At 46.1% G+C, this 21,475-nt stretch overlaps 1 protein-coding gene across 1 annotated transcript in view; it reads right to left on the reverse strand.

The window, feature by feature from the left end:
* The window catches only part of MIER2 (MIER family member 2), a 70,771-nt gene that overhangs the window by 10,297 nt on the left and 38,999 nt on the right, over positions 1-21,475 (reverse strand). The gene's annotated exons all lie outside the window — the stretch shown is intronic.

The following is a 21,475-nucleotide window of genomic DNA, read 5'->3' on the forward strand; positions in this document are numbered from 1 at the left end:
TATTATTGGAAAAATTCGCGTTTTTTTATTTTTACTACTTTTGAATACTTTCCTCTAATACCTGTGGGGTCAAAATGGTCACCACACCCCAAAATGAATTCTCTGAGGGGTGCACTTTCCAAAATGGGGTGATTTATGGGGAGATTTTACTCCGCTGGCACTACAGGGGCACTGCAAACGCACCTGGCGCTCAGAAACTTCTGCAGCAAAATCTGCATTGAAAAAGCTAATTGGCGTTCCTTCCCTTCTGAGCCCTGCTGTGTGCCCATACAGTGGTTTATGCCCACATATGAGGTACCGTTCTACTCAGGAGAACCTGCGTTACAAATTTGGGGGTGCTTTTTCTCTCATGTTCCTTTTTAAAATGAGAAACTTTAATCTAAACATATATATTATTGGAAAATTTTCATTTTCAATTTTTTATACGGCCTAATGGTGAATACTTTGCTCCAGCCCCTGTAGGGTTAAAATGCTCATTATACCCCTAGATTTATTCTTTAAGGTGTCTAGTTTTCAAAATGGGGTCACTTATGGGGGTTTCCAGTATAAAAGCCTCCTAAATCAACTTAAAAAAAAGAACTGGTCCCTAAAAAAATCAGTTTTGGAAACTTTCACGAAAATGTGGTAATTTGCTGATAAATTTCTAAGCCCCGTAACACCCTAAAAAAGTAAAATATGTTTATGAAATGAAGCCAGAATAAAGAGGGCATAGTAGTAATGTGACTTAGTAACTAATTTATGTGATACGACTTTCTTTTTTTAGAAGCAGAGAATTTCAAAGTTCATAAAATGCTAAATTTTTTAATTTTTCATATTTTGATGTTTTTCACAAAAAACACACAAAGTAGTGACCAAATTTTGCCACTAATATAAAGTGCCATATGTGACGAAAAAACAATCTCAGAATCGCTAGCATACGTTAAAGCATCACTGAGCTATGAGTGCATAAAGTGAGACAGGTCAGATTTTGAAAAATGAGCCTGGTCATTAAGGCCCAAATAGGCTAAGTCTTGAAGGGGTTAAGATAGAGAAGAATATGCATGACTTTGCCAAATGATCTGTTTATGTTAGTCTCGGGGGAGACCCGACACCCGGAAGTAATCAGGGAAAGCTCTGGTGACAGTGTGATTATATAAGGAGGTAACATTTGGGATGTGAACTAGCTTGATAAAGGCCTTCCTGTTAATTTGTTGGCCGAAACGCGTCGCTGCTTGTTTGTAAATAAATTTTTTTTACCGCATAGAAGAGTTGTGTGGTTGAACTATTCATTATCATGAATGCGGTTCCCATGCGTTTTTCCTGAGATCACGATATTATACCTGCGCTTTCCATTGTGAAAAAAGGGGAATTTTTGGCCGCTGGTCCTTAGCGGTGGTTGGAGCCTTGTTATATTGTAATGGTATGTTTACACAGAGATTTATGTGGCAGATTTTTTAAGTTAAAGCCAGGAATGGACTATAAACAGAGAACAGGTAAAGACTGATACTTCTATTTTTCTCAAATCCATTTCTGGCTCTGGCTTCAAAAATCTGTCAGATAAATCTCTCTGTGTAAACACACCATTAGAAAGCTACCAAGGAAACAGCTCATAGAAGTGGCCATCTTGAGGCTGGCAGCTTTACACATAGGCCACGCCCCAAGATTCCAAGCTTGTATGCTGCAGGATTCCAAGTTTATGTGCACAGCAGCCTCAACCTCTTATTCAGCAGCAGGGTCAGTACTTTGGACTACAAGGTTTCTCCAGTGTATCTTAACCTGTAATTTATGATACTGTCTGCTGAAAAGGGTTATATAAACCTACAATATCTGAAGCTACAGGGCTAATATATTCAAGCATATAATATTTTATGGAGTTCCTCTGTGCCTTTGCAGCTTAATTCAAGAATATTAGCACTGCGCTGCTTGTGTATCTAATCCTATGATAATTCAGATAAGTCTTGGTTTGGACGTGTATCTAAACCTATGAAATTATATGATTTAGCATCTATGGCCATCATGTGTGATACTGTCTGCATGGCAGGTGTATTTAAGCTGTTCTTGTGTAATTCTTTCCATTAGGTGTGTCTAAGCCTGCCATGTATGACACAGTTATATTATACCAATGTATCTAATCTCATAATAGCTATAATTATTAGTGCTTATATCCATTATATCTAAGTCTATCAGAATTATCATGGGATTAAATACACATGCACAGCAGTGCACTATAACAGTCAGTTGTTACAAAACAAAAACACCTTTGGTCCTTTTCAACATGCAGATTTGTCATCTGTGGGGGGTGAAAACGAGCGCTGATCTCGGCAGCTTGTTTGCTTTGCCTTTACGCAGCACGAGAAATTGCACAGATGGGCTGTATGTATGATCCTTGTATTGCTGATCCGCGCATGAGGAAGGAGGAGCCTATCCTCCGAAACGTCCGCAGGACACCAGGTGGACGCTTGGGTGTGTGGATCAGCCGGTGAGCTGAAGTGTACCGAGTATACTGCTAAAAATAAAACAGCAAATTGGATTGCAGCACCAGTGTATGGACTACACGGGTATCCCGCTCAACTAGAGGATCACTATCCCATGATACTCAGGTACCTTCGTTATATTTATATATTCTCACTAATTTTTTCTGACATTGATCCTTGTATTGCTCATGCAGCCCTGGAAAGTGCCAGCACAGATATGTATATAGGACATGTATATACCTGTGCTGTTAGTTTCCAGATCACAAGCAGCAGTGTATACTTACTGGCTATGCTCTTTGTAATCCTGTATCTGGCTCTCCAGTCCTTATGGCAGCTGTATCAGGCTTCACCCCCCTCTGGCTTTCAATCATTCCAGAGAAGGCGGCCTGAATTTACAGTAGTGGTCGGAGAACAAGATTCCGGATTACAAGCAGCGTGGCTGGTATGTATAGACTGCTTCTTGTGATCTGGAAACTGACAGCATGGTTATATTATATATATATATATATATATATATATATATATATATATATCCCATATACATATCTGTGCTGTCAGTTTTTTATCTTTCTCGGCCACACTAACCCCTGTTTACACAGGGAGATAAGAAGCCGATAAAGATACATTTTAAAGCAGGCATTAAAAATGTGATCAGCTCATAATCTGGCGTTTGCTAAGTCTTTGGCTGATCGATGCCCCTTTACATGGATCAATTATCGGCTGCAGGAGCGTCTCTAGCAACGCTCGTGGACAATAATCGGCCTGTGTAAAAGGACCCTTAGATGCACCAGTTCAGCTGGCAGTGTGCCACATGACAGGCTTAGGCTGGGTTCATACTGCATTTTTGCTGTCCGTTCAATGGAAATAACAGGCAAAAAGGCCCGTTAGAGGCCACTTTGCCTGTCAATCACCCCAGCAGGGAGCCATGACTAGTTGCCGCTCAGACACCGCCCAGATTAATAGTTCACGGCTCTCAGGGTAAACAGCATTTAACCAGGGCATAAGCTACAGAGCCAGCAGTCCCCGACATAATAGGAGACCCTTCTGAGAGGTCTGTGCAACGTCCCTGGAAGCCTAATGAGCACAAATGTGCTCACTGGTTCCCTTTAACACTGAGGCCAGACAGTAACACCTTACCCCAACCCTTCATTTACTACCTTTTGTTTCTTTGTTTTTTCAAATACTGTAATCCTAATGATTAAATCAGATTTGGAGAACTAAGTAAAAGCCCTATTACACCAGTAGATTATCTGACAGATTTTTTGAGCCAAAGCCAGGAATGAACTATAAACAGAGAACAAGTAATAAAGGAAAGACTGAGATTTCCCGTCATTTTAAATCCATTCCTGGCTTTGGCTTACAAAAAACTGTCAGATAATCTGTTAGTGTAATAGGGCCCTAAGTGACCGTTGGATTTGTATTTTTGTAATAAAATGGTCAACGTGGGGTGTGGGGATGTTTTTTAAATAAAAAAAATATTTATAAAACATGTATTGTGTTTTTTTCTTTACTCTACAGGCTTAGTAGTGGTAGCCATATGATAGACAGCATCCATTACTAAGCCGGGGCTTAGTGTTAGTGGGTAAAACTGCTAACTACACGCACCCCCCCCCCCCGCCCCAGTTATTTACCCAGTACCCACAGCACCACGGAGAGAAGAGGTAGGTAGAGCTAGTCCTGGAGCGTCAAAATTGGCATTCCTGGACTAGACGGTAACAGGCTAGTATTAATAGGGTGGGGAAGGAAAAATATTTTTTTTTAATTTTTTTTTTTATAACTTGTCTGGTTAAGGAAAAGGGTGGGGAACCCTACACACATTTTAAAATTATTTATTAAAAAAAGAAAAAAAAAAACGCGTATAGGGTTTCCCGCATTTCCACAACCAGCCAGGTTGAAAAACTCAAAGAGGAGCAGCCTAGCAGTACCAAGGTGGGAAGGGCCATTTATTTTGGCCCTCCCCAGCCAAATAATACCAGCCTGCTAATTTTGACGCTCCGGGACTACTGACACCCAGCTCTTCCCACTACCCCTGGTGTGGTGGGTACTGGGGGAATAATGGGGAGGTTATTGTTAGCCATTTTACCCACTAACACTAAGCCCTGGCATAGTAATAGATGCCGTCTATCAGAAGGCTTCCCCTATTTAGCCTGTAAAGTAAAGAAAAAACAATACACAAAAAAATACCCCCATTGATCATTTTATTAAAAATTAAAAATCCGCTGGTCATCGGCATAGTTCACCTAATCTGACATAATCCTCAGGATATTGACATGTGAAAAACAAAAAGTAGAGACACAAAAAAAGGCAGGAGCAGAACACCCATCATTTTCACAGGTGTTCTGCTATTTACAGTATGCAGCATCTTTCCAGACAGCTGCCTACAGTTTGGCAAACAAGGGGTTAGGCAAAGATGGATTGCATCCCACCTCACCCTTTGGGTGCCAAACTGAACAATCTAGTCCCCAGGGGGTTAAAGGACAACTCCCGCGGGACCCCCCCCCCCCAAAAAAAAACAAAACAAAAAAAAAACAAAGACACACACAGACACCATACTCACCATCCCTTCGGTGACGATCCCCACTCGATTCGCCCGCCGTCCGCATCTCCGTTGCCGCCGTCCAGCGATGTCTCTGACTTCCGGGTCCAGGGGATGGAAAAGGCTGCCAGTGCGCTTGGGCAATCAGGGCTGAGCAAACTGGAAGCCATGTGATGCGCTCCAGCCAATGAAAAGGCTGCTGATGCGCATGTGCACCAGCAGCCTTATCCATCCCATTCACTTTCTATAAAGACGCCGAGGAGGAAGAAGACCCGGACCGCCCCCCCGGCTCTGATGTCGTCGTCACCAGATGCCGCCTGGGGGGGGGGGGAGGGGGGGGGGGCGACCGGGGGTCCGAAAGTGGGGAAAGGGGGCCGGACCGGGTATTTAACCACATTACTAAGTTTTATAACTTTGTAATGTGTGTTAACCCTTTAAGGACATGGCCCATTTTCGTTTTTACGTTTTCGGTTTTTCCTCCTTGTGTTTAAAAGGTCATAGCACTTGCATTTTTCCACCTAGAAACCCACATGACCCCTTATTTTTTGCGTCACTAATTGTACTTTGCAATTACAGGCTGAATTTTTGCATAAAGTACACTGCGAAACCAGAAAAAAATTCAAAGTGTGGTGAAATTGAAAAAAAAAAAACGCATTTCTTTTATTTGGGGGAAATGTGTTTTTACGCCATTCGCCCTGGGGTAAAACTGACTTGTTATGCATGATCCTCAAGTCGTTACGATTAAAACGATATATAACATGTATAACTTATATTGTATCTGATGGCCTGTAAAAAATTCAAACCGTTGTTAACCAATATACGTTCCTTAAAATCGCTCCATTCCCAGGCTTATAGCACTTTTATCCTTTGGTCTATGGGGCTGTGCGAGGTGTCATTTTTTGCGCCATGATGTGGTCTTTCTATCGGTACCTTGATTGAGCATATACGACTTTTTGATCGCTTTATATTACATTTTTTCTGGATTTGATGCGACCAAAAATGCGCAATTTTGCACTTTGGGATTTTTTTGCGCTGACGCCGTTTACCGTACGAGATCAGGAATGTGATTAATTAATAGTTCGGGCGATTACGCACGCGGCGATAGCAAACATGTTTATTTATTTATTTGTTTACTTTTATTTAAAACCTGGGAAAAGGGGGGTGATTCAGACTTATTAGGGGAGGGGGCTTTTTACTATTAACAACACTTTTTTTTTTTTTTTTTTTTTACACATATACTAGAAGCCCCCCTAGGGGACTTCTAGTATATACACTTGGATCTCTCATTGAGATCTCTGCAGCATAGATATGCTGCAGAGATCCATGAGATCGGCACTGTTTGCCTTCGGCTGCTGCAGCCGAAAACGAACGAGTGCCGAGCCGAGGACGGCGCCATCTTGGACGCGTCCCCGGCCGGCATCAGTAACGGAGATCGCGCCTCCGGGACAAGGTCCCGGAGGAGCGATCTCCCCCACTAGACCCCAGGGAAACGTTGCCTCCGGTAATCGGAGGCAGCTGTCAACTTTGACAGCTGCCTCCGATTAGCTAATTAGCGGGCACGGCGATCAGACCGTGCCCGCTAATAGCAGCGGTCCCGGGCTACTCGCGGCACCCGGGATCGCGGCACTTCAAAGCGGGGCCGCCGCGCGGTCCCGCTTTGAAGTGCAAGTGAGAACATATGACGTACGCATACGTCCTATGTCCTTAAGAGGTTAAGCTAAAAAAAAATTTAGTGGGAGTTGTCCTTTAAGTGAGATTGCATTGCATTTGGGGCCTAGTGAAGGACTATATCTCTGATCTTTGGCAGCTAAATATTCCTCTTAACCCACAACACCTTCTTTTCCAACAGATAAATCCACAAATTTTAGAAACTTGGGAGCCTTTGCTTGATCTCGAAACAATTATATGCAGTGTTTCTGGTGGCAAAGAGGGTTCCTTTTAGGGAGTCGCTGAAACCCCAGATATGCTGGAAATGCGACATTTCTTTGAGATAAGACAAATCAGAAGCGTAAAGGCAAAAAGAATCGAAAGCAAAAAAAATCTTTAGCAAGTGGAAGGTTTGTTTTAACACGTCACTATTCTCAAGACCAAATTACTCAAATAGTAAAACCCTTTGTCTCCACAACATGGTATTTAACCCCTGATCTCCAAGGTGCTTTGGGCCCACTTAGGCCTACCCTGCTGCCATAAAGTTCTATTTTTTGTTACGTAGTAAAATATGAGTCTATGAGATTTGCAAACCATTTTGTTGCTTTTTATTTACAATCTTTTATTTTTTTATTTTTATTTGTCTCCACCAGTGACAACAGACACAACAGAGCAGCAAAAAATCTCTACCAGCAACAGACAGACACTAGAAGTAAGTACTTCTTAGGCCTCATCCAAACATCCATGTGCAGCCAGTGATATATGTGGTACGCGTGCTGGCGAATGGGACTCTCTGCATTATAATTCAATATGAAGTGAGATACCGAATGAACACACCGCTGGAAACAGCTTTGTCAGTTCAGTAGCAGCACAGTGCACAGGGAAACATGGAAGTATGTTTTTTTTTATATTTACTGCTTCATTGACCATAGTAATAAAAAAAATACTGCCTGGATAATCCCATTAATCCCTTAGGAGTTTTAAAAGAAATAGAAGATTTAAGAACTACAGGGGGAATTTATCAAGAGTGCAGATATTACACAAAAGTCACAATATATTGTATAAGCTCTTGACTCTGTTGCCCCTCTCACACAAAAGAGAAAACGACACATCAACACCCAGCCCTGGCACATCGACCTAACTAAACAACTGAGACAAGTGTCCAGAGCTGCTGAGTGGCGCTGGAAGAAAACCCACTCCAAGGAAGACTTCCAAACATACAGGCAAGCACTCCTTGGGGGACATTTATGAAATGTCCGGCCGAGGCTTACGCCAGGGAGAAGGTGTAGATTCGCCCCTTCTCCCTGGCGTACACCCCGCTCGCCCGATGGGCATGCTGGGGGAGCGGGACAAGGCAGGGAGGAGGCACGGCCTCCTCCCGCGCCTCATTTATCATGATTTACGCCTGCTCGCAGGCGTAAATCATGGTCCAAATCTGCACATGCTGGAAGCAGGTGTAGATTAAGTACGGCGGGCGCAGGTTCGGTTGCCCGGCCGGATTCACCAAGAGGTGTGCACCTCTTAGTGAATCCTGCTGGGGGCCTAATATAAGTCATAAATCCCCCCCTTGACTTTAAATCTGTTCTTACCTCTGCTAAACAGGACTACTTTACTTCCCTCATATCTTCCTTATCTCATAACCCTTGGAAACTGTTTAACACCTTCAACTCCTTCCCCCAGTGCCACCCCCCACATCTCTTATCTCTGCTGAGGACTTTTGCCACATTCTTCAAGCAGAAAATTGAGGACATCAGAGTAGTTTAACTTTACAGTCCCCTACCTCTCCTCAGCACTTGGCCCAGCACTAACTCATCTTTTCAATCTATGCCTAACTACTGGCATCTTCCCATATTTATATAAACATGCAACCATCACACCCATCCTTAAAAAGCCATCCCTTGACCCTACCTCTTATCCAGCTACCGCCCCATCTCACTTCTCCCCTTTGCCTCAAAACTCCTGGAACAACATGTCTACCATGAACTATCGTCCTACTTTTCATCCAATTAGCTTTTTGACTCCCTGTAATCTGGCTTCTGCCCCCACCACTCCACAGAAACTGCCCTCAAAGTGGCCAACGACCTGCTAACTGCCAAAGCCTCACGCCAATAGGTCCTTCTCCTTGACCTATCTTCTGCCTTCAAAACTGTGTTTTTTTTTTTTTAATCAAGAGGATCTTTATTAAGGTTTTTTCAGTTTTAGACAGACAACAACAACAGGGGTGGAGAACAGACACAGAGTCCACCCCTGGAAGAGACCACATACACAAATAAACAAATAAAACAAGAACAAAGAACCGTTTGGCAATGTCCTATACAGTGCATCATAAAGTCCATCCTTTAAAAAAGGAGCATCACGAGGAAAGAACGTGGTCGTAATTGGCCTCCATAATTGTGGATGCAGATTAGACTAATGCTCAGCCATCTAACAATCAACAGACAGGTCACCTGCCCAATGTTACTCCATCCGGATGAGAGGGCGAAGGGGGGGGCCCTGCCCCTAGTAAGCGATGCGGGCGCTATTCCTGGCGTATCAAGCCACCGTGCCCAGATCTTATCAAATTTCTTCAGAGCTTCCCTTTTTTCATAAGCATATTTCTCATTGGCTATGAGCCAATTTACCTTAGCTATAAATGAGGATAGAGTTGGGGGAGTCTGGTCTAGCCAGGACTGGGCTATCAACTTCCTGGCCATATAGAGCATACGGGCTACGGCTAGTTTCTCAGAAGCTGTAAGGACAATGTCTTCGACATAGCCCAAGATACAAACCAGGGGGGATTGCTCTATCTGAATAGTGAACACCTTCTGAATGGTAGAGGCGACCTCTCGCCAGTATCTAGTCAATTTAGGACATCGCCAAAACATATGCAGGAGCCCCCCCCCACCCCCCCCCCCCCCCCCCCGACACCTAGGACACAGCGTATCCGGTCGGATCCCCACCCCATACACACGGTGCAATAAATATAACTGCGATAAGCGATGCTGCTCACCCACAGACAACTGGGGTGTCATACTCAAAACCTCCTTCCAGAGATCATCCTCTAACGGGCCCAAATCAGCCTCCCATTTTTCTTTTATAGTTAGAGGATGTTGTTCTAAGAATTTTTCATGGATATGAAGGTAAAAAATAGATATGAGACCTGAAGCTGACGTAGCGCTGCCAACAATATGTAGGGGCGGAACAGGAACCCGTTCCCGTGTGAGAACTTCCCCCTCCCCCTCACAAGCGTGGCGCAACTGCAAGTATTTGTAGAACTGAGTTCTTGGTATAGGGTATTCCTCTCACAATTGCTGAAAACTCTTCAACTGCCCGTTGTTATACAGCTGTCCCACTCTCCGGAGGCCCAAGATTTCCACTGGGAGAAACCCACCAGGAAGAAAAGCTCTCCCAGCCAAGGTGTATCCCAAATAGATGTATAAGGCGAGCAGCCCGTCAGCCCATACATATCCCGGATCTTCCACCAAACCCTGTGATATAGATGTAGAGTGGAGTGGCCCGCCGCGGTGGTAGAAAATATCTTTGCCTCTAAGACCTCAAATAGCCGAGGGGATCTAAAGTGTAGCTGTAGCAATATTGCCGTAGGGTCTGAAATGGTATCAGTTTCCCATCCTCTAAGATGTTGAAGCTGAGAGGCCAAGAAATATATCATCGCGTTGGGTACCGCTAAGCCTCCCGCTGTTTTTGCCCTCTGTAGAGTCTCCAGTTTAATACGGGGGTGCTGGGAGCCCCATATCAGATCCTGGAACAAACTATGTACCTTATGAAAAAAATCACAGGGGAACCCATTGGAGGGGAGTTGTGAAGCACATATAGTAGCTGAGGCATCCATACCATTTTAAGTAAATTTGTACGTCCTACCACCGACAGCGGCAGCCTCCGCCACACACCCAATTAAGATTGGAATTTAGAGAGAATAGGGGCAAGGCTAAGCCTCTCATATGCTCTAATATCTTTGTGCACCGTAATCCCAAGGTACCTGAAGTCTTCTACAACCTTCAAGGGGATAGAGGGGTCCGACAATCAGATAGAAACCTCATCAATTGGCATTAGCACAGATTTGTCCCAGCCAATGGATAAGCCAGAGTATCGACCGTAGTTATTTATAAGAGAAATAGCTGTAGATAAAGATTTATCCGTATCATTTAGGTATAGTAACACATCATCCGCATACAATGCGATTTTTTCCTCATGTGAACCCCTTCTAAACCAGTGAACGTCCAGATGATGCCTTATTAAGGCCTCAAGTGGTTCTATTACCAGGGCGAACAGGAGCGGGGAGAGCGGGCAGCCCTGCCTGGTTCCCCTGTACAAAGGAAATTTGGAAGATAACCCCCCATTAATTTTTAGTCTAGCACAAGGGGAGGAGTACAACAGTTTAACCCAAGTGACAAACCGGGGCCGGAAACCCATCCTCTCCAACACTGCCCGAAGGAATGGCCACTCAACTCAAAGCTTTTGACAGCGTCGAGCGAACAGACCGCCCGCGTACCCGACCCCTCCGAGGGCAACTGTAGATTGATAAATAATCGGCAAATAGACCGAGTGGGAATAAATCCCGTCTGGTTATGGTGCACCAGGGAGGACATATACAAGGACAGCCTAGTGGCAATAGCTTTAGCCAAGATTTTAATGTCTGCGGTCAATAAGGAAATAGGTCTATACGACCCAGGCAAGGATGGATCCCTGCCGGGCTTGGGCAGGACTATAATTACCGCCTCCTGCATAGTGTCTGGCAGGAAACCCGTTTCCAATGAAGTCTGCCAGACCTCCAGCAGCCGGGGCAACAGCACATCCCCAACTTTTTTGTATAGTTCCCCAGGCAGCCCGTCCATCCCAGGGGCCTTATCATTGGCCATAGACGTGGCTGCCAATTCCAACTCCTCCAATGTCAACGAGGAGTCCAGGGAGTCTCTAGCGTCATCAGTAAGGGTGGGGAGAGAAATGGATGATAGAAATTCTGAAATTTGAGGGAGGGTGACCTCCAATTTGGAGCTATAGAGATCTTCATAGCTGGAGAGGAATACCCCAAGGATAGCCGGGGTAGAGGTAACCAATACAATGCGGACATTATTGCGCCGGAGCCTGTTCTCCAAGTCATCAGCCTTAAGGAGAAGTGCAGATAGTTGTTGGTCATGTCTGCGTGTATCTCTGACAACAGGGGCCATCTTGTCTTCCAGGTCACTGATTCTGCCCTCAGCAGCCACTATTTTCTCACTCACTTTTTGCACATTCTGCCTCATAAAGGATAACTCCTCCTGTATTGTGCCCACTTGTTGTTGCAGAGCAGCTTTAGCAAGATTCCCCTTAGTGACAGCTTGGAATACCTCCCGCAGGGTAGGTTCAGGCAGCTCATTTTCTACCTCCTCCTCCTCTCTGTGTACCTGCGCCATTGCTGGAAGGGGGCTCTGGGCCTGATAAGTGACAGAGTCCTGAGGCTGGGATCGTGGGCTGTAGGAATGGGGTGTTGCAGGGCTGTGCTCCTTACCCTCTGAGTGCGGTCTGGCAAACGCCGCCAATATAGAGGCAGCGCCTCCTGGGGTAATCTGTGCTGCCCGCCTTGGAGTGGCTACGGAGCCGCCGGCACCATTTTGGGTACCTCGGGACCCGCGCCCTGCCGGGTCTTTGGCGTCTCGGGTGTTCTTGTGGGTGGTGCCGCCCACCATATCTGCCTCTCCGCAACTGCTGGAAGGTTCTGGCACAGGAAGGGAGAGTGTGCACCGATCGGGGAGCCCGCAGAAGCTCAGGAGGACTGCCGGTATGCAGGAGCTGTAACGAGGTGCGTCCGGTTACATGCTCAGTCAGGCGCCGCCCCACCAAAACAGCTGAACATTCTCTCCCCCTACAAATTCTTTCATTCTTTGGTGTCACTTGCTCAGCCCTCTCCTGGATCTCCTCTTACCTCTCCAACTGCACTTTTAGGGGGAGATTTATCAAAGGGTGTAAAATTTAGATTGGTGCAAACTGGCCACAGCAACCAAGCACAGCTCCTCTTTCCTTTCATCAGTTTGCACCAGTCTAAATTTTACACCCTTTGATAAATCTCCCCCTTAAGGCCCTATTCCACGGAACGATTATCGTCCGTATTCGGCCGATATCGGCTGCTACGGACGATAATCGTGCCGTGGAATAGAGTCCAATGATCAGCCGACATTGTTCATGTCGGCTGATCGTTGCAGTCGCTTGTTTTTCAACATGTTGAAAAACAAGCGACTGATACAGTGATCTGCTGCCGTCGCTCCGTTCAATAGGAGCATCGGTAGCAGACGCTGCTATATCCTATGGGCTGCCAGGATGATCAGCGATCACCCGGGCAGCCCCCCGCCCCTTCCGCACTCACCTGCTCGCTGCTGCCGCATAGAATAGCGGCGTCAGCGAGCGGGGAACGAGGAGCAAACGAGCGCTGAGAGCGCTCGTTTGCTCCTCTAAACGACCCGTGAAATAGGGGCTTTAGTGTCTCATGCTACCACACCGCCTCCTGTCCTCATCCCCTCACTGTTGGTGTCCCCTAAGGCTCTGTACTTGAGCCTCTTCTCTAGCTATACCTCTGGCCTGGGACACATCATAGAATCCCATGGCTTCAGGTACCACCTCTACACCGATGACACTCTGTTCTACCTCTCCGATCCGGATGTCACCTCTTTGCTATCCAGGATTCCAGAGTGTCTATCGGCTATATCTTCCCTTCTTCTCCTCCCATTTTCTAAAGCTCAACATTGACAAAACAGAACTAATCATTTTTCCTCTATCTCACTCCACCCCGCCGTCTAACCTGTATATCACTATCAATGGCGGCTGCACTCTGTCCCCTGTCCCCCAAGTCCACTGCCTTGGGGTTACCTTTGACTCTGCCCTGTCCTTTAAACCACACATTCAGACCCTGACCACCTCCTGCTGCCTTAACCTCAAAAACATTTCCAGAATCCGCTCTTTTCTCACCCGACTCTACAAAATTGCTGGTGCATGCTTTTATTATCTCCGGCTTGGACTGCTGTAACATCCTCCTCTCTGGCCTTCCACCAAACACCTTTCTCCCCTCCAGTCTATCCTTAAAGGACAACTCCGGCGGGACCCCCCCCCCAAAAAAAAAAAAACACAGACACACACAGACACCATACTCACCATCCCTCCGGTGACGATCGCCACTCCATTCGGCCGCCGTCCGCCTCACCGTCACCTGCGTCCGCCGTCCAGCGATGTCTCCTTCTTCCGGGTCCATGAGAGAGAAAAGGCTGCCAGCGCGCTTGCGCACCGGCAGCCTTTTCATTGGCTGGAGCGCATCACATGGCTTCCAGCAAGCTCAGCCAATCAGGGCTGAGCAAGCTGGAAGCCATGTGATGCGCTCCAGCCAATAAAAAGGCTGCTGGTGCGCATGTGCACCAGCAGCCTTTTCTCTCCCATTCACTCTCAATGAAGACGCCGAGGAGGAAGAAGACCCGGACCGCCCCCAGCTCTGACATCACCCGACACCAGAGAAGAGGACCGTGACGACTGTAATAGGTAATGTATATATTCTTTAACTTCCGGGGTGGGGGGGTCGGGGGTCGGAAAGTGGGGGAAGGGGGCCAGACCGGGTATTTAACCACATTACAAAGTTATATAACTTTGTAATGTGTGTTAAATAAGCCAAAAAATTTTTTCGCCGGAGTTGTCCTTTAACTCTGCTGCCCGACTAATCCATCTTTCCCCTCGCTTTGCATCTCCTCTCTGCCAATCCCTTCACTGGTTCCCCATTGCCCAACGTATTCATTTTAAATTGTTGACCATGACGTACAAGGCCATACACAGCCTGTCCCCTCCGTACATCTCTGACCTGATATCCCACTACCGTCCCTCACACAACCTACAATCATCCAGTGACCTCCTTATGTGCTCTCCCCTTGTTCGTACCTCACACAACCGCCTCCAAGACTTTGCCTGAGCCTCCCCCATACTCTGGAACGCGCTTCCCCGACACATCCGGCTCTCATCCACCATCAAGTCCTTCAAAAGTAACCTCAAAACCCATCTCTTCAAACTAGGCTACAACCTATAACAATTCTGCATCACACTTGACCGGCTGCACTTTAACTCCCGTTTCTCTCACCGCACCTTATAGATTGTAAGCCCTTGCGGGCAGAGTCCTCTTCCCCCATGTACCAGTCTGCCATTTGCCTTGATGTAATGTGTTTTTGATCTTGTAATGTTCCTGTTTGTTACTCCTGACGCTTGTATAGCGCTCTGGAATTAAGGGCGCTTTATAAAAAAAATAAAAATAATGATAAGCTAAGCTGTTGTGCAATATTTTGCAACTTTTTGTCAGGTCTACTCACCACTTGTCGATGCGTGAAGGGGGCACAGATTGGCACTTGAGATGCCTATACCATGAAAAACCACCAGAACTGACCAAATTTTGAAAAATACACACCTCAAGACATTATTCTAAGAGTGAATGGGGGATTTTGACCTCATGGGTGTTTTTTTTTTCCAGAAATGAGTGGATTTTGTAGTTGCTAATAACACATGAATGTTGTGGCTGCTTTCTAACCCTCTGTGTGCTGCAGAGGGTGACACAGTATTTAAAGGAGAAGTTCGGTCAAAAGTATTTTTTAATATGTTATTACTTCTGGAAAGTTAGACAAATTTCTATTGTACATTAATTATGGGAAATGCACATATACTGCTATTTCCCTTAATTTAGTAGATCATGACAGAGTTCTGTCCAGAACCGTGACGTCACGAATCACTTATAATTCCTATGGAGTGTCCAGCAGGGGGCGCACTATATATAGAAGTCAATAAGTACCATTGACTTCTATATATAGTGCGCCCCCTGCTGGAAACTTTATGGATTCAATTGATGTGTATGTAAAAATGTAATGTACAGTAGGTTTTTGATTGAATACATTTATGGAATACTTTGGGGAGCAAGTGTCCTTGCTCCCCAAAGTATTCCATAAATGTATTCAATCATGACATTTGGAGGGCACCGAGCAGGCAGGGAGAGAGGTGCCTATGCATCTAATTACCTTCCCCCTCCCTCCCTGCTCGGTGCTGGACACATATACACAGTACTACTCCTCCCATCATCTGCTCATAGTATGAGCAGATGATGGGAGGAGTAGTACCAGGGCCATCACCAAATGCCTTGCTCCCTGCGGGGTGGGGGAGGGCTGATGCGGCCGGCATGTGAGCAGAGAGCGGCGGCTGGGCGATGAGTCAGCGGCGGGATGGTTTGAAGTTTGAAGCTGGGAGGAGGAGGAGGGGGCATGATGAAGCCCTTGTGTGAGGAGCGGCGCGGCCGGGGGCAATGTGATGGGGATAGCGCAGGTACTACTCCCCCATCCAGGGCTATGGAGTCGGTAAGCCGCAGCTCCGATTCCAACTCCGACTTCTGAATTTTTTCAGGACCTACTCAGACTCCTGAATTTTATCAGGACCGACTCCGACATAAATGGCCAGTCATATACCAGGGGAGTTATATATCACACTGGCTCAGCAGCATCTCCCTAATGCCCTACACGATCCTGGGGCGACTTCTGAGTGAATAAAGGAATACTGTATATAAAGCAGCTTCTCCTGTGCGTGCAGTGGATGCAGCCAGTCACCAGCCTCCATGTACTGAACTACTCACAAGTAGACTAGAAGGAGCAGGTGGTCTTTTCCTGCTGACAATCTTCTATGTTTCAAACTAAATATTGACCATACTTGAAGAAACACTGCTAACAATGCCAGATACTTGTAATATAGAGGTCAGCCATAGTGATATAGAGAGGGGTCACATATAGTGATATACAGGGGGTCACACATAGTGATATAGAGAGGAGTCACACATAGTGATATAGAGAGGGGTCACACATAGTGATATATAGAGAGGGGTCACACAGTGATATATAGAGAGGGGTCACACAGTGATATAGAGGGGTCACACATAGTGATATAGAGGGCTCAAACATAGTGATATAGAGGGGTCACACAGTGATATAGAGAGGGGTCACACAGTGATATAGAGAGGGGTCACACAGTGATATAGAGAGGGGTCACACGTAGTGATATAGAGAGGGGTCACACGTAGTGATATAGAGAGGGGTCACACATACTGATATAGAGAGAGGTCACACATAGGGATATAGAGAGGGGTCACACATAGGGATATAGAGAGGGGTCACACATAGTGATATAGAGAGGGGTCACACATAATGATAACACCACATTGAGGAGAGAGGTTACAGCTACACTACTTGTGTCTTCTCCTTCTCTATATTACACAGGATATCTTCATATTACACTGCTGCTCATAAACAGTCATCCAGCATCCAGTAAGACGGCGGCACAGATCTCCCCCCACACAATGGACTCTTCCAGCTCAGAAACAGACTGCCAAATAGTGACTGACAACTTTTCTATGACCCCCCTAATGTAATAGGGCCAGTGTCCTATTAGAATGTTGCTCATAATATATATTCATGAGCAAAACTTGTAAAATTCATATCAAAATTCATATCAAAATTCAATTCTACATTTTTTAAAGATTTTTTTAAAGCTGGAGTCGGTACATTTTTTTCCCGACTCCAACTCCGACTCCAGACAAAACTAGCTCCGACTCGACTCCCACCAAACTAGCTCCGACTCAGACTCCCCAGCTCTGCCCCCATCATTTGCTCATACTATGAGCAGATGATGGGAGTAGTAATACAGTGCATATATGGCGGCGGCGGGGAGGTGGCGGTGGGCGGACTGGTGATGGCCCTGGTACTACTCCTCCCATCACCTGCTCATACTATGAGCAGATAATAGGAGGAGTAGTACTGTGTACATGTGTCCATCTCCAAGCATGGAGGGAGGGGGAGGTAGTTAGATGCACATGCACCTCTCTCCCTCCCTGCTCTGTGCCCTCCAAATGTATTGATTGAATACATTTATGGAATACTTTGGTGAGCAAGGACACTTGCTCTCCAAAGTATTCCATAAATGTATTCAATCAAAAACCTACTGTACATTACATTTTTACATACACATCAATGGAATCCAAAGTGTGTCCAGCAGGGGATGCACTATACATAGAAGTCAATGGTACTCATTGACTTCTATATATAGTGCGCCCCCTGCTGGACACTCCATAGGAATTACAAGTGCTTCGTGACGTCATGGTTCTGGACAGAATTTTAACACTCCATGATCTACAAAATTAAGAGAAATAGCAGTATATGTGCATTTCCCATAATTAATGTACATTAGAAATGTGTCTAACTTTCCATAAGTAATAACATTAAAAAATACTTTTGCCCGGAATTGTCTTTTAAGCTCTGCATCACTTATATGCTGCAGGACTGCAAAAGTTAAAGACTTTTAACTGATAACCTTCGAACTCCGTTCTGCGGCTGTTAGCAAGCAGGGACTCCGGTTTTTAAGTGCAGTGCAGCAGCATGTAAGTGTCTCACCTACACGCTGCAGGACTGAAAAAGTTATAGACCAAGACACCTGAAAACCGAGTGGTCAAGTGTCAACTTGCGCCCTCCACCGCAGGTGCTGCATCTATGCAAGAGCGCTCACAGGGCTTGGAGGATAGGAGGGCGCCGAGGAACTGTGCTAGATCCGGGTGAGTATTTGTTATTGTTATTTTAATTTAATTAGAGGAGAGATTGCCTACAGAGGGGATATCCTGTCGGGGGCAGGTGGCTTACTAACAGGGGAATTGCCTAAAAAGTGGGGGTTATACACAGGGGGGGAATTACCTATAGAAGATGGGGATTTACCTAGAGGGGGATTGATTATTGAGAGGGTTAATTGCCAACAGAAAGGAGATTACCTACAGGCAATGGTGTTTACTACAGGAGGTAATTGGGCATAGGGGGGCTTACCTACAGAGGGGTTGACTATAGAGTGGGTTATCTACAGGGGGTGCTTACTACTAGATGGGTTACCTACGTGAGGGATAGCTACATAGGGGATACTATTTACTGGGGTGAGGCTACCTACATGGAAGCACAGAGAGGACCCAACTTTTATATTCATCCTCATCCAGTGACGTGTCTGGGGGTAGTGTAGCGTACGCTGCCCCACAGACACGTCTTTTCCGCTAGTACCGTCCCAATAAGAGATCACGGTATGGCGTGAAATTCTACAAACTCTGTGAGAGTACCTCAGGGTACACTTACAGATTTAGGGTACGTGCACATTGCGGAATGACGAAGGATAACCCTTTGTGCATTCCGCAGCTGGCACCCACCGGCGGACTGATGCGGGCGCGCGTCTCCGTCCGTGTCATAGACTCCATTCTATGCATGGGCGGATTCCGTTGTCCGTCCAAAGAATGAACACGTTCATTCTTTGGACAGAGGGCAGAATCCGCTCGTGCATAGAATGGAGTGTGACACGAGCGGAGACGCGCGCCCGCATCTGTCCGCCGGTGGGTGCCAGCTGCGGAATGCACAAAGGGTTATCCTCCACCATTCCGCAGTGTGCACGTACCATTACAGTGTATGAAGGAAGGGACACCCAAATCCACCCCCAGATGAACCCCCCCCCATCCTCGGAGTTAGTGGGGAGATCATTCAGGAACTGATCTTCCCACTGCTGGATAGAGGTTACCACCTGTACGGGGATAACTTTTATACCAGCACCCCCTCTTCTGGTCCATGGAGCGGACCCAGCGCTTCTGGATATGAAGGACCCCGTATCGCACCAGGACAACATTTTCCAGGTGACGTCCCCCACACTGGAAAACAGGAGACCCCAGAAGTGCAGAGTGTGGCGTAACAGGGGGATCAGGAAGGACACCATTTTCCAGTGTGACACCTGTCTTGATCACCCCGGCCTCTGCATACTGGATCGCTTCAAGGCGTACCACACGTCATCGGAGTTCTACATTATCTAAATTCTGTTACTTATTCCTATTTCAGGGGTCACGTTGATCCGGGGATTATTCTGATTGCCATTATGGAGTCGGGAAGGAATTTTTCCCCTGTGATAAAGCTACTGTCGTCTGCCTCACGAGGGTTTTTTTGCCTTCCTCTGGATCAACACAGGTTGAATTTGATGGACACCTGTCATTTTCAACCTTATAAACTAATAATTGGCCTAATACCCCCAAATAAATTAGAATTGTCCCTTTTCCCCAGCTAAATAGGTATGGCCGCCATTCCCATTAGAGGATACCATGATGCAATTACAAAGCCTCTGTGCTGCCAGGGCAGTAGAAACCCCCACAAGTGACCCTATTCTGGAAACTACACCCCATAAGGAATCTAACGAGGGAAGCAGTGGGGATATGGCCCCCTGGTGACGGCCACATTTGGGCCGTGAAAATGAAAATATTGTATTGTTTATTTTCACGGCACATGTTCCACATATGTGCCCGTCACCAGTGTGGTCCATATCCTCACTGCACCCCTTGTTAGATTCCTTATGCGGTGTAGTTTCCAGAATGGGGTCACTTGTGGGGGGTTTCTACTGCCCTGGCAGCACAGGAGCTTTTTAATTGCGACATGGTCTCCATCCTCCATTCCAGCCTCTAAATGCCGCTCTGTCCCTTTGGTGGTTTGCCCTGTGCCCATATGGCACATTATATCCACATGTGGGGCATTTTCTTACTCAGTGGAAATTACCCTACACGTTTTGTGTTCACTTTCTTGTTTAACCCCTTGTGGAAAAGGAAAAAATCAAGGCTAGACCAACATTTAGTGTAAAAAATGTTAAATTTTTACACTAAATCATTGATCTTGTCTTAATTTTTTCATTTTCACAAGGGGTTAAAAGATAAAAAAAAAACACTAAATGTGTAGAGCAATTTCCCCTGAGTATGGAAATACCCGACATGTGGACATAAAGCGCCATGCGGATGCAGGGTAAGCCTCCAAAGGGAAGGAGCTCCATTTGGTTTTTGGAGGCTGGATTTGGCTGGAATGGATTTCGAGGGGCCATGTTGCATTTAAAAGGCCCCTGTGTTGCCAAGACAGTTGAGCCCCCCCACAAGTGACCCCATTATGGAAACTACACCCCTCAGGGAATGTAACAAGGGGTGTAGTGAGCATATGGACCCCACTGGTGACGGGCACAAATGTGGAACAATATGGCGTGAAAATGAAATATTACATTTTTTAGACTATAATGTTGGTTTAGCCTTACATTTTTCATTTTGACAAGGGGTTAAAAGAGGGGGGAAAAAACACACAAAAAATGTAGAGCAAGGGGTTAAAAGATAAAACAAAACACAAAATGTGTAGAGCAATTTCCCCCGAGTCCGTAAATACCCCACATGTGGACATAAAGCGCCATGTGGGCGCAGGGCAAGCCTCCAAAGGGAAGGAGCGCCATTTGGATTTTGGAGGCTGGATGTGGCCAGAATGGATGATGAACGCCATGTCGCATTTACAGAGCCCTCGTGCTGCCAAAACACTGGACACCCCCCACAAGTGACCCCATTCTGGAAACTACACCCCTCAAGGAATCTAACAAGGGGTGCAGTGAGGATATGGACCCCTTGATGACGGCCACATTTGTGCCGTGAAAGTGAAAAAATGAAAATTTTCCCTTTCACGTCACATTGTTCCACATTTGTGCCAGTCACCAGTGGGGTCCATATGCTCACTGCACCCCTTGTTAGATTCCTTGAGGGGTGTAGTTTCCAGAATGGGGTCACTTGTGGGGGGTTTCCAGTGTTTTGGCAACACGAGGGCTTTGTAAATGCAACATGACCCTTGAAATCCATTCCAGTAAAATCCAGCTTCCAAAAGCCAATTGGCGCTCCTTCCCTTTGGACGCTCGTGTTGCGCCCGCTTGGCACTTTATGTCCACATGTGGGGTATTTCTGTACTCGGGAGAAACTGCGCTACACGCTTTGTGTTTTTTTTTCCTTTTATCC

The sequence above is a fragment of the Dendropsophus ebraccatus genome, chromosome 3 (assembly GCF_027789765.1).
Source record: "Dendropsophus ebraccatus isolate aDenEbr1 chromosome 3, aDenEbr1.pat, whole genome shotgun sequence".
NCBI classification, from domain to species: Eukaryota; Metazoa; Chordata; class Amphibia; order Anura; family Hylidae; genus Dendropsophus; species Dendropsophus ebraccatus.